Source organism: Heloderma suspectum, chromosome 5, assembly GCF_057233095.1.
Source record: "Heloderma suspectum isolate Gila_16-S chromosome 5, 16-S_ref, whole genome shotgun sequence".
In the NCBI taxonomy this organism is placed as follows: Eukaryota; Metazoa; Chordata; class Lepidosauria; order Squamata; family Helodermatidae; genus Heloderma; species Heloderma suspectum.
Window position 1 is genome coordinate 40,366,320 of NC_139462.1, and position 12,943 is coordinate 40,379,262.

At 40.9% G+C, this 12,943-nt stretch overlaps 1 long non-coding RNA gene across 1 annotated transcript in view; it reads left to right on the top strand.

The window, feature by feature from the left end:
* Positions 1–1,539: 1,539 nt before the first annotated feature.
* LOC146343814 (uncharacterized) overlaps positions 1,540–12,943 on the top strand; it is a 39,073-nt gene continuing 27,669 nt past the window's right edge. The window contains exon 1 of the long non-coding RNA XR_014792569.1: positions 1,540–1,844. This is a non-coding gene — a long non-coding RNA (uncharacterized LOC146343814). The remainder of the gene's footprint in view (positions 1,845–12,943) is intronic.

The window sequence follows — 12,943 nt, forward strand, 5'->3', positions numbered from 1 at the left end:
ACATTGACATCTATATGGATAAGGTCAGGCATTAATAAAATGGTCAGTTGTACGTTGTATAGCCATATGTATTCAAAGTGCGTGTGCATGTTAAAGAATACATAAAGGACCACAGTCTAGGGAAAGAGCTGAACTTATGTATCAAATTTTCCATGACTATAGATTTTAAAATAAAACTCTGAAAAGCTGCAGTAATTACATTTGTTTGAGACAATCTATTTAAATCTACCCTTTTAAAAAAAAATCTAGCCCATCATGAAGAAATGTGTAATATATCTTGTTCTCAGTTTGAATATATGTACATTTGAATATAATTTTTTGTATAATGAAGATGTAGATCTTCATTAGACATAGGCACAAAAAAAGCCAAGCAGGCTCAAAAAAGAGGAAAGGATGCTGCCTCAAAATATTTACTTGTTGGACTTCTATTACATAAATGGTTGGTTTTTAATCTGCAGGAACCCTTCTAACTAATCATATTTACTCCCCTATCCACTTCCCAGTTAAGACAAAGTGCTTGGATTAAGCTGAGCCAAAAGTCTAAGCACTTCGGCTTAATTGGGTTGTGCATGAGGAATACAGTCTCGTTACCTTTGCTATCCTTCAGCAATCCCATTCCTAAGCACACTTACTTAGAAGTAAATTCCATTCCAATTGCTGGTGTCAACATATAAGCGTATAGGACTACAGTGTGATGGAACATGTCATTATATTCTTTTCAAATGCAATAAAATGAATCTTGAAGCACTTTCAACATTCTGTATGGTGGTTGTTGTTTAGATTAGTCACATTTCATTTGTAGTAATAAAATATAAATAATCTTAAGAATGATCCATGTAAAATGAATCACTTGTTGTTCAGTTGTTAAGTCGTGTCCGACTCAAAATTAATCACTTACTTCTCGGTAAGTGGCTTGAGGATTACATAATTGTGTTCCAAGCTCTTCACATATATTAGTATGTGCAATATTAACTTTTACAACAATTGGGAAAGGTTTTTGGAATTTTCCTGGAGTGTTTGCAAGACCATTATGGAATTGTGGAACACAATGGTAGTTGAAAACTATGATTGGAGAGGCAATATTGAACAGCCAAGTATATTTTATTGTATAATTTGGATGACATGATATAGCAAACTAAATGTAAGTTGTAAAGCAGTAAGTTCCTTCTAGTCACGTAGTTAGATTTGTCTTCATAGTAATGTATCAGAACACATTTTTAAAAAATGTCATCATGCAGTAAAAACATTAGGAGGACAGGCCCATAGAAGAGTAACATTTGCTCCTAATTCTAACCTATATGACATATTTTAGAGTCCTCTAGCTGGAAATACTGTCTCGGGTCTTCTCATTATTGTGGATTGCTTGAATTCAGTGTTCTCTTCCCAGATCCATATAAAGAAATCTCCTAATATCCTTTTCAGGCAGGTCTCTTTATGAGAACCACAAGGAGGATTTTGTTCTTAGCATGTAAAATAAAATAGACATCTGTTCCCTTTGTGAACACAGAGGTAAAAAAATAAATTCAACTTGTCAACAAAGGTTTTGATGCAAGGAAAAGAAGGATGTTTGAACTAATTTGAACATGGTGGTGAAATATATACAGCAGCCCCCTTTTTATCTTGAGAAAAAAAGTACTTTAACTTTGTATTTTTGTCTACTGTCGCCCCAATGTGGATTTTGCTCCTTAACTTAAAGATTTGGCTGTGAGACATTCCTGGAGGAAAATCTCCAGACCCTTTCGTTGGCTTTTCTTCGGTTTGTGCTGAGAAAGAGACACAAGACAAGAGCAGTGGAAGGTCACAGAAGAGGATTTCTGATGGAAAAGAGGCCGCACGCCGTGGGGGTAAGTGAAGGGGTTACAAAGGAGAAAGGGTGGAACGAGTCAGCATGACACAGATGTCCAGGGCAAAAACCACAGTAAGGCCTTCCAGTCCGCTATGCAAGTGTCTTTAAAGCAAAATCCAGACAGAGTCTGTCTCTCTATAAATCTTTCCCCTCTTTCCATTACTACTTGGGTATTGTTGGCTTTAAGCCACTTGATTTGTCTATGATTTATTAACTGCTATGCATTATATATGAGATTCAGGTTTACCGAGGAGTTACCCTTGCAGCCACTGTTGCATACAAATCAACTACTGTTAGAGAGGTTTAGGGCACAATCCTATGCATGTTTAGACAGGGAAAAGTCCTACGATTCCCAGCATGCCTCAGCCAGCAGGCATCATTTCGGTGTTTGCAGGAGTTAGGTTAGGTTAGGTAGCATGAGCATTTCTGACCTGGCAAAAAAGTGGGGGGGGGGGATTCTTCCTATGGGTTTCAGATGACTTGTATCAGCTTGGGGCATGTTTCTGTTTAGCAAAAGACTTAGATTGAGTCGGATGGCAGTAAAATAAGCCAGACGATTGGGGCGGCCTTGGATTGGGGCTGACATTTATATGTCTGTGTATAGACAATGTTAAAAGCTAAAAGAAAGTGGGAGAAATCAGAAAGGGGAAAAGACTCTGCTCCCTCAACTCCCGTTCCCTCCTTTTTTTCCAGAATTGAAATTTAAGTTGTAAGCTCCTCGTTGGCAAGTACCTGGCTTGATTTGTCCATGATAACCTATAAGCATTGTTGGTGCTACATGAATAATGAATTAAAATAAGAAATAATTATGCCTCTGTGTATGCAGGCAATAGACTGAGAATCAGGGCTCTGTGGCTTTCAAGAAATCCCACCACACAAAGGGCTGACAAAGAAATGTAATATGTTCTGCTGACAACTAGGAATGGGGGAGAAAATCGTTTGGTTTGCATTTCAATGTGAACTTATCTAATTTCTCCCTTTTAAAGCAATATCTGAGCCAAAACTCAATTACCCTTTCAAAATTCGCACTTCTCCAGATTTTTCCAGTTTAAAAAAAATGCATATATTGGGGAAAGTGCACACAAAAATGTATATATTTGTGAAAATAACAAAAATATTAGGAAAATTGCTTGCAAAAATGTGTGTGTTAAGCAAAATTATGTAAGAATTTTGCATACAAATTTCATGGAAACTTTAAAAAAAATGCTCAGAGTTTGGGATGGACAGAACTTGAGGCTGAAAAAATGCGCAAAGTTCAGGATAAATTGAAGGTAAGACTGAAAAAAGGAGAAACTGAGAGATACCAAAATTGACAGGGGGTTGGACTCGATGGTCTTGTAGGCCCCTTCCAACCCTACTATTCTATGACAGATGTGTCCAGTCCTATTGTCAACTCACAGGGCCCTTACTCAGGCATATGAGTATGTCGTGCTAATGAATGTATAGGTTTGGCTGAAGCAAAGGCTGCATAGTTTGGTCTTTGGTAACACTCCAGCAATAACTAGCATTATTTTTATTTTTATATCTTAGCTGGCTAATGGCAGGAGCTTATGTTCTTCTTCCACACAGAAATAGCTGTCCTTTAAGTAGCAGAAAGCAATCTACTAAATTCTTTTCCTACACTAGCCCTGCCACATTCCTCCCATTGATTCAAGAGCAAACAGTTCTGGGACTGGGGGGCGGGGAGCATAAGCTCAGTGCGGGGATCACTTTGCACAAATAGTCTCCATCTACTTTAAAAATAATGAAAAGACAAAACTAGACCTGTATTTTGCACAGGTAGTAATAGTAGAAATGACCACTGGGATGTACAAAGGGCTGATGCGAGGTCAAGGCAGAGTCTCTTAACATCTGAATCGTTGCCATGTTATTCAAGCCACAAGCCATGCAATCTGTTTCTGAGTGGCATCTGTTCTGAAGTGTTTCTGAAGAAAGGAGTTATTGTTAAGTGAAAGCATTATGTCCTAAGAGGAGCTTGCTAAGTATTCACTATTTTTTTCCCTGCAAAACGTATTCTGGCTTTATAAGGTTTTGCGTGCAGCAAAACCAAAGCTTGCACCGAAATTGTTAAGTTGTGCTTAACGCTAATCACAGTGGCCATGATCCAACCCAAACTGTGTGTGCATCACTGTCCATTGAAGTTAAGGGGACTTTAAAGTGCTTAATGTTAGCTGGATCATGCCCACTATTTGCATGATGTATGAACCTGTGAAGCCACAGAGAGTTCGCCAGCCTGAATTACCTTCCTGTGCCCTTTTTACTGCAAATACAGATCACATGCATAAAAAGCAACAATGAGGCCTCCTCATAGTCTATATATCTGAGAGACATCGTCATCATAAAACTTAGCATTTATACAGCATTTTTGCTTCAAGTGCATCACCTACATACCCCAAAAATCTTTATAACAACCCTGTAATCTAGGGCAGGAGATTATTATCCCCAAATTATAAATAAGAGACAGTAGCTTGCTTAAGGTCAGTGAGGCTTTGGCTCAGATAAGATTTGAACCAAGGCTATGCTGGCTCACCATTTATGCTTTGCCTTAACTCCTACATGACACCAGCTTTTTTGTTTTGCTTTTGTTTGTTTTGTTTTTGCTGGTGATATTCTCCTAGATGCAACAAATTTTTGATATACCCATCCATTTTCAATTGTATTCTATGGTTCAGTTCATTTGTGGGGGCATCTGCCTTGGGGAAAATTGAAGGGTGACAATGTGCCATACACTAAACTATTGTGCTTAGGAATAAACTCCACTAAGATTCAGAGGACATCTTGCCTCTGGTAGCATTCTGCAGAATTGATTTCTATAGCTGAGACCCTGGAGAAAGCTACCTACATGAAAATCCAATTGAAATCAATTGATTATGTGCATATGTAATTGTTCCCTTTCCAATGGACAACCCAATTAGGTTGATGAATTTAAAATGTTTCAGCTACTTTGAGTAATATACTTTGCCTTCATACCTTGGTTGTGGGATTCCCCAGGTCATTTGGCTAGCCACTGTTAGAAACACAATCCTGGGCTCTTCTTAATGTTTTATCTTGGGAGCTGTGGATTAGGCTGCATTTTTCTGACTAGCTGTAGCCAAGTTGCTGAAGTTGTGTGGTTGCCTGCCTCCAACCTTCTGTAAAGGAGTTGTAAATGGTAGCATCTGCATGTCACTTTTGAGGTAATATAAAATCCTAAGAGCAGCTGAATATTACCAAAACTGTATTTGATCATTATTAATGTACAGCTGAAGGACATGAAATTACATCAAGATATGAAGAGGGGGGAAAGGAGGGGGTTGGTGATTGCCTTTATAAGAAGGAGTTCTATTGTTGTTAAATGTTTACATCAGTCTTTTTCCATTGACACGATGGAACTTAACAAAAGCATTATGTGTCCTTGGCAAACTAGACACTCTAGTCTGTGGATAAAACCTAATTAAACTAAGTGCTACCTGTAGCAAGGACATTCAGCAGCCCTGCAAATTCAAGTAACGAAAACAAAGCATCATTTTTCAGCTTTCAGATCCATCCTCAATAACAACGCGCTGTGGACAGAGTGTTGTTGTGTGTGTTTTGAAAAAGGGAAGCCTGCTTTGTGATAACTTGGAGCTCAAATGAAACGAAATGGCTCCTGTTTAGAGAGAGCAAATATTCCTTTGCATGCTTCATTTTCTTTTGTTTCTTTTTCATGTTCTCTCATTGACATTGTCTCATAATTAATCAGAGAATTAGCAAAGATTAATAGGAATGCGCAATAAAATAAATATGAATAATTTAGTAGTGGAACGGGACAACATTATTAGCCTCTGGGACCGCCACATCCCATTCAGGCTTTAATTCGTCATTCTGTTGTGTGAGCGACAGTCAAAGCACTCTGATCATTAACACTGGCATTTTAAATAGCATGGAGGGGAAAAGCAGCCGTTGGTGGCAATTGTGTGGGAAGTGCTCAAAATGCAGGTGTGTAGCATCCCACATCTACCAAAATGTAAGAACCCAAATCTTACTGGCAAATTAACCTCCTAGACAGTGCTAACTTTCATAAACGATATGGCCTATTTTGTAGAATCAAACAGATGCAGCAAACCTTAGAAAATAATTTGAAAGTTGCAATCTATGGGAGATGACTTAGAAAGGACTTGGTTTAAAATCCCTTGTATAGCATACAAATGGATGATCCAGCATACGCTCATGGGCACACATTTATAATAACCTAGAAGCAATTATGCCAATATGGAAGATAAGCAGAAGATGCTCACTTTGGTGATGAGACTGTGTGATTGTATTAACATCTGATATATGACCATGATCTTGGGCTATATTGACATGAGAGAGGTTACTATGTAGCAACTGTTCAATACCTTCCTTTGGACTTCTCTGATAGACCACTTAACTATCTCAGCTTTCCCAGTGATCATCTCATTTATCTAGGATTATTGCGCTGAATTTACTGTTTGGTTTTCTTCCAGAACTGAAATGTCAAGTCCAGTGTCATGTATGCAGTAGCTTTGTGCCGTGAGAGCTCAACAGATCCACCAAAAGCTGCTAGCAGTTGATCTTTGGATAGAGCTAGAAATAAATAAATCCTCTTTAGCAGATCAATATTCATCCCATTTAATGCTTGATGTGAAACTTGTGGATTTGTGGTGGTAATGCTGATGTACAGCTAATCGTTCAAAATGGGCATTAGGGCTTTTATAGCATGGCAACATATTGTCAGACAGGAAGGGAGAAAAGTATTGTGTACAGCTGTGTGTGTGTGCGTGCGCTCGCACGCGCATTGACCAATATTTGTGTTTTTGTATGCATAATTTTGTAATCCATGCACAATGGCCCAGAAAAAATCAATTGTGTAAGATTATGCATACAGATTGTTCTGTGGGTAATTTGTGCAATTCTTCTTTGTAACATACATTAGGAATCAGGAGACAATAAGTAGTATTTTCTATTCTTTTTTAATTTCCAATTTTTTAAAAAATGAAGCAACTAAGCATCCTTGCCATTTTGAATCCTGACCCAATTCTAGACATCACCAAATCTCACCCTAATATCTAATGACCCACTTCAGGATAAGGTATCCACCAGGGAAAAGAAATACCATTGTCTGTGGCAGGGAGACACTGAAAATTAATACCAACAGTGCAATCCAATGCATGTTTACTCAGATGTAAATCCCACTGTATTCAATGGAGCTTATACACCAGCTAAGACCTTATTAGGATGCTTTGGATCTTTCCTCAGTTAATGGATGTAGTCATGTCACATCCAGACTAGACTACTGCAATGCACTCTACATGAGGCAGCCTTTGAAGACAGTTTGGAAACTTCATCTGCTGCAGAATGTAGAAACTGGTTGGGGCAAAACATTTGGATCTCAGGTTTAGGATTTTGGATCAGATTTTGGATCAAGTTTAGGATTTCATTATGTTTGCTCTTGTGGTTTTGTTTTAAGATCTTATGGTGCAATGGCTGGCTAATGAAATGTTTTTATTATTTTCCTGCTTTTGTTTATTCATGTTCTTAATGTTGATCTTGTTTATTATTTTGATATGGCTTTTAATTGATTTTTTTTTTTTTTTTGTATATGCCATCTTGGGAAAATTTGTATTTTGAAAGGTAGATTATAAATCTTCTAAATAAATAACATAAATTCATAGTAAGTGTGTTTAGGATTGCACCTTAATAATATCAAATGGGCAGGAACTGATGAGCAATTTTCATCCATAACATACATAAGGAATCAGGATCGATGATGATGACGATAATTAGTTGTGGTGGTGATAGTGGTTATTAATATTATTACAATTTCCCCTAAAAGCTTAGAGTAATCCTTACAAGGATCTTGCAAGGTAGATTGGAGTGGGATGCAGTGATAGTGACTTGACTAGGTCCAGTTTGTGAATCCATTGCTGAACTAAGGTTTAAATCTAGGATTCCAGGCTCATATCTGATGATCTTCACAACTATGTTTCACCAGCAAATTATCCCTGTGAATGAAGTTGCTACAATTCCCTCATTTTTGAGGCATAAGAAGTGGCAGCATTCTTTCGGCTTTAACCCCTGGGACTTTGTTTTATCATCAATGTATGCATAAAGTTGAGATTCCTTCACAGTGGTGATCCAGCAGTGTCCTCTGTATTAGTACTAGATAGGTGGGACCCATAGTGCTGTTCAGCATTGCTGGCACTACATTCTTCTTTTACTGCATACAGTTTGTTTGGAAGAGCTTGGAATGCTGCTTAGCTTATAACTTCAAGAGAGGTATTTATTTAAGCATTAAGTGCATAGAACACTTGGCTGGTGACCCTGGAGGGGGTTTGCCTTCCCCTTTCATGTAGCATGGCTAATGCCTGCCTGACAACATACTTATTGTCCTTTGAGCACATCAGGAAAGATGGTCCTTGATCTCTTCTGTTCTCTGCTTGGGTCAGTGAGAATATTCTTGTGAAGTCTATTTTCCTATGCTCTACCTTACAAGACTGTGCAACAGTATGGATGATATAGCCTTCATGTCCACTGATAGTACTGCCCTGCGATTTTGCTGAGGGTGGGGTGCTAACATGGGGTTGTCAACAATGTCCTTCTGTCGCTTGGAGGACAAGGCAAGAGGGTAGGCACAACTATTGGTTTCATTTGTTATGGTCTTGGTTTCTCCTCTGTAGTCCATTAAGGAATCCTTTCGGCAAGGATGCTGTTTTGTAGTGGGGCTAGGTTTTACAGTGGAGGATAAGAGAGGCAGCAGAGTGGATTAAGTCTATCTACAGAAGAATCAATTGCTTTGGGGTGGGGGGGATGTTATGTTGTGTTCCAGGACACAAATACAAAAGAGATGATCCAGAGGGCACAATTAATGACAGGCCGATGAAACGAACCTGCATGGGTTTCACTGCATATCATGGGAATTTGGATTTTAAAAACCCACTAACAATATTAATGTGGTAACCACAACCGATGGGGCAAATAAATGTCTCTACAGAGTGGTTTTATGGGGCTTGCAGTTTGAAGAAGCAGCTGGAAGGGTTGTGAATTTCCTTATGTTGTCTGCCCCCCTCATGTTCTAGAAATAGTGCATCTAAATGCACTTCCATGTAGACTGACAGTGCAACCCTATGTGTGTATACCCAGACGTACATTCCATTGTGTTCATTGAAGCTTACTTCCAGGAAAGTGTGCTTAGGACTGCAGCCTGAGTGCAATAGCTTTGCGGGGATAAGCGGAGGGTAGTTATGGAGGAAGCAATTTGTTTGTCAAAAGTGTTTCTAGAGATTAGAGGAATGTCTTGTTTGTTTGTTTTGTTTTGTTTTTCTGTTGGGGAAAGAATAGGACCACTAACTGAATTTGCCCAGCTTGTTTGAATGTTAAGAGTAGTGGGGGTGGGGGTGGAGAGAAACTCTCCTAAGATATTTGTTAAAGACATCTCTGAGCAGATGGCCTGATGGAATTCATCTCTGTTTGTTATCCATCTTCTGTTTTAAAATACATGGTTGAGGTCAGAAAGAAAACAGATTCACAAATCATTTGAAACAGTGTCATGTATGCAACAGGCTTTGCAGCCAAACAAATCCTTATGTTTTCATATATTGATTCCAAGGAGAGAGAGAGAGAGAGAGAGAGAGAGAGAGAGAGAAGCAGAGATGTATAAAGATTTTCAGGTTTGATTGTACAAATTTGTCAGTCTTCTTATCACCTCGGAGACTTGGAGTTCCCCACTATTAAGAACTCAGGCCTGATATGAGAAAATGATCTTTACACTGTGTGTTGAAGCCGAAGAGTGATTCCCGCCACCCCCAAGTTGCTTTGAAGTTTAACCTGCATTGCAAATGTTTGGTATTCTGAAGAAAGATGGTCCTTGGCTGGATCCTTGTTTTGTTTTCCTTCTGTCTTCAGAATGCATAGGCGGGTTTAGACAGGAAGTGCAGCTTAAAAGGCTAGGGCAAATCCAGTGGGATTAACCACAGCACAGGGCATCTGTGTGATCCTGACTCACTTACTTAAAGGCATACTGAAGATGGAAAACTCACACATTCATTTTTCTATCCAGCTCTTTTTGCAAAGCCAACCTCAAGGCAATCAGAGAGTTAGGATACTACTGACATTCTAATTCTATTCTATGCCACTGAAATCAGCCAACACATTTCCAGGTAGTGTGTTGAGGTCTGTCATGTTTTGACAGCCTGTATAGATTTTCTCAGTCAATCTGAGTTAAATTAGCATGTGCTGAACTAGCCATTTGAACAATTCAAGATCTCATGATGCCAAGACTGCTGGTCCATTCACATGGTAGGATATTGACAAAATCCACTCCATTTAATGGACAGGTAAATTGTTGCCCCCCTCCAGATGTTCAAAATGAACGTGTTTAGGGGGTCGCGAGGCCATACCTGCTAACCCCCTACAGAAGCTTCAGACCTTCAGCACAAAGACCTAAACAGAGATACTAAGTGCATTCAGCTGAATGCACTTAGAAGCCATCCCATAATTGGGAACCCGGCCTGATCAGAATCCCATTTCAGACCTTTGTGCAGAATGTGCAAAGATTGGCAGTGGAGCCAGTGCATGCTGCAACTTTGGGGGCAGGCCTTGTGCGTGCATCCATCCTCTTCTCCTGGTGTAGCTAGTGCTGTGCTGAAACCCCACCTGCCCTTCCGCAACCTCTTTGTTTCCCTGCGAAAGAGGCAGATGGGGTTTGTTTTTCTGCCCCTTTGGCAGGGATTTTGAGAATTTCAGAGAAATGTCTCAGAGTGCAGGGCCTCCATGCTCACCTTACAGCGAGGAGATGGCTGAGAAGTGTGCGCGGGCACTTTGTTTTACAGCGATTGTCCCGTTCTGTGCTGTGCAGCCTCCCCAGCTGCTTGTCCTTCCCTAGAGAACTTAACCCTGACTTCCTCCCTTGCAGCTTTCCAGTGCTGCTGCAGACTGAGTGCCTGAAAGCTTAGCGAGGAGTTGCTGCCATTCTTCTCTTTCTGGTTATTAAAAGGACTTCCAACAACAAACAAAACCTGTGGCAAGCACTGAAGCCCTGCACAGTGAGACATTTCTCTGACATTCACACCCTCCCACCATTTTCGGGTACAATTTCTTTTCACCCCTCCCCACAACGAATGGTCAAAACTAAATTGATAGCAATGTGCTCTATGTGGGGCTGCCCTTCAGGCTGCTCCAGAAGCTGGAGTTAGTGCAGAACACAGCAGCTCAGCTGTTGTCGGGAGCTGCCCCCTTTCAGCATGCAACTCTTTTGCTGAGGGAACTGCACTGGCTGCCCATTCGCTACCAGGCCAGGATTAAGGTTTTAGTACTAGTGTACAAAGCCCTAAACAACTTGGGACCAGGATACCTGAGAGCGCGCTTTCTCCCTTACCATCCTACGCAGTCAGTAGGGATATTGGAGAATTCCGCCGCAGACTCGAATGAGGCCGGATTTCAAAGAATCCGACTTCCAAAGTCCGCTGTAGAGCAGCTGCGCTCACCTCTGAGTCTGGAGAAGTTCCCACAGGGTGGCTCTCCAGCTCCCTATAAGATGCAATACACTAACAGCAGCTGCCATTAGCGTATTACAGGAAAGTTACAGCCGTAAATGGCATATTTTACGCCATTTGTGGCTGTAAAGCACTTACTTTGACCTAAATACAGCTGCAAACAGCTGCAATTTAGGTAAAAGTCAGTGCTTTACAGCCACAAATGGTGTACAATACACCATTTATGGCTGTATTTTTCCTGCAATAGGCTAATGGCAGCAGCCATTATAGGGAGCTGGAGAGCCACTCTGCCAACTCTGGCAGACGTGGATGGACTCCGGAGGATTCCATGTGGTCCTGAGTGGCCTGAATGGCCCCTCCATGGACCTCCCCCCCGGACCAGACAGTGTGGGTTCATACATCCCCTCCGATCACTGAGGTCATCAGAGGGCATGCTCCTGGTGGTTCCAGGTGGACCTATAGCCCAGCTAGAGTCCACCAGGAGAAGACCGTTCAGTGCAGCTGCCCCCTTTCTTTGGAACTCCCTGTCCCTGGAGGTCAGGGAGGCACCAACACTGTGCTGTTTCGCCTCCTGAAAACAGCTCTTTTCCTGGAGGCATTATGTTATTGGCCAGCCACAGTCCCTATTGGCATTCTGTTTTTTAAACAGTATAATTTTAATATGGTGTTTTAATCTTTTTATTTTTCTTCTGTTTTATCTTTTGTGTTCACTGCTCTGAAATCTGTTTTAGATATGGTAAAAGGTAAAAAAAGGTAAAGGTGTCCCCAACCAGTCGTGTCCGACTCTAGGGGGTGGTACTCATCTCCATTTCTAAGCTGAAGAGCCAGCGCTGTCCGAAGACGCTTCTGTGGTCATGTGGCCGGCATGACTGAACACCGAGGTGCACGGAACGCTGTTACCTTTCCCGCCGAAGTGGTGCCTATTTATCTACTTGCAATTTCTTGCTTTCGAACTGCTAGGTTGGCAGGAGCTGGGACTGAAGACGGGAGCTCACTCCATCATGCAGCACTCGGGTCTCGAACTGCTGTCCTGCCGACCCTCCGGTCTGCAGTTCAGCATCTTAACCACTAAGCCACCGCGGCCCCTCCAAGATATGGAGCGGTATGCAAATATTGTATATAAATAAATTAATAAATAGGCAAAATTGGCACACTGCTAGTTTTAGCCCACACATTTTCTACAGAATACCTGAATAGAGCTGATGTTGAGGCAACATCCTCAACTTGGAGCTTAAACATCCAGATGAAACCCACCAGTTAATCCACAGTTCACGTGAATTAAGAACCAGCTGACACACATTTCCTTCTTAGAAAGGAAGCACACATGGAGCCTTTCTACACAAGGTTTTTATTGTGTGCTCGTGATTGCTCACTCGTGATTGTGTGTGGGTCCTTTATATGATGTCATCCTCCTCCAGGGCGTCTCCCATGCTTTGTGACTATTATTGCAGGATTTTTTGTTAATGGGGACAGTCTGGAATATTCTGAATGATGCCATTAAACTCTCTGTGTAATTCCACAATTCCGCTACACCACAGCACCATCTAGTCACTGTATAATTAAACATATAGAAAGGCAGAGAAAGAAACACCCCAGAAAAAAGCACATGTAAAGGATCCAATCT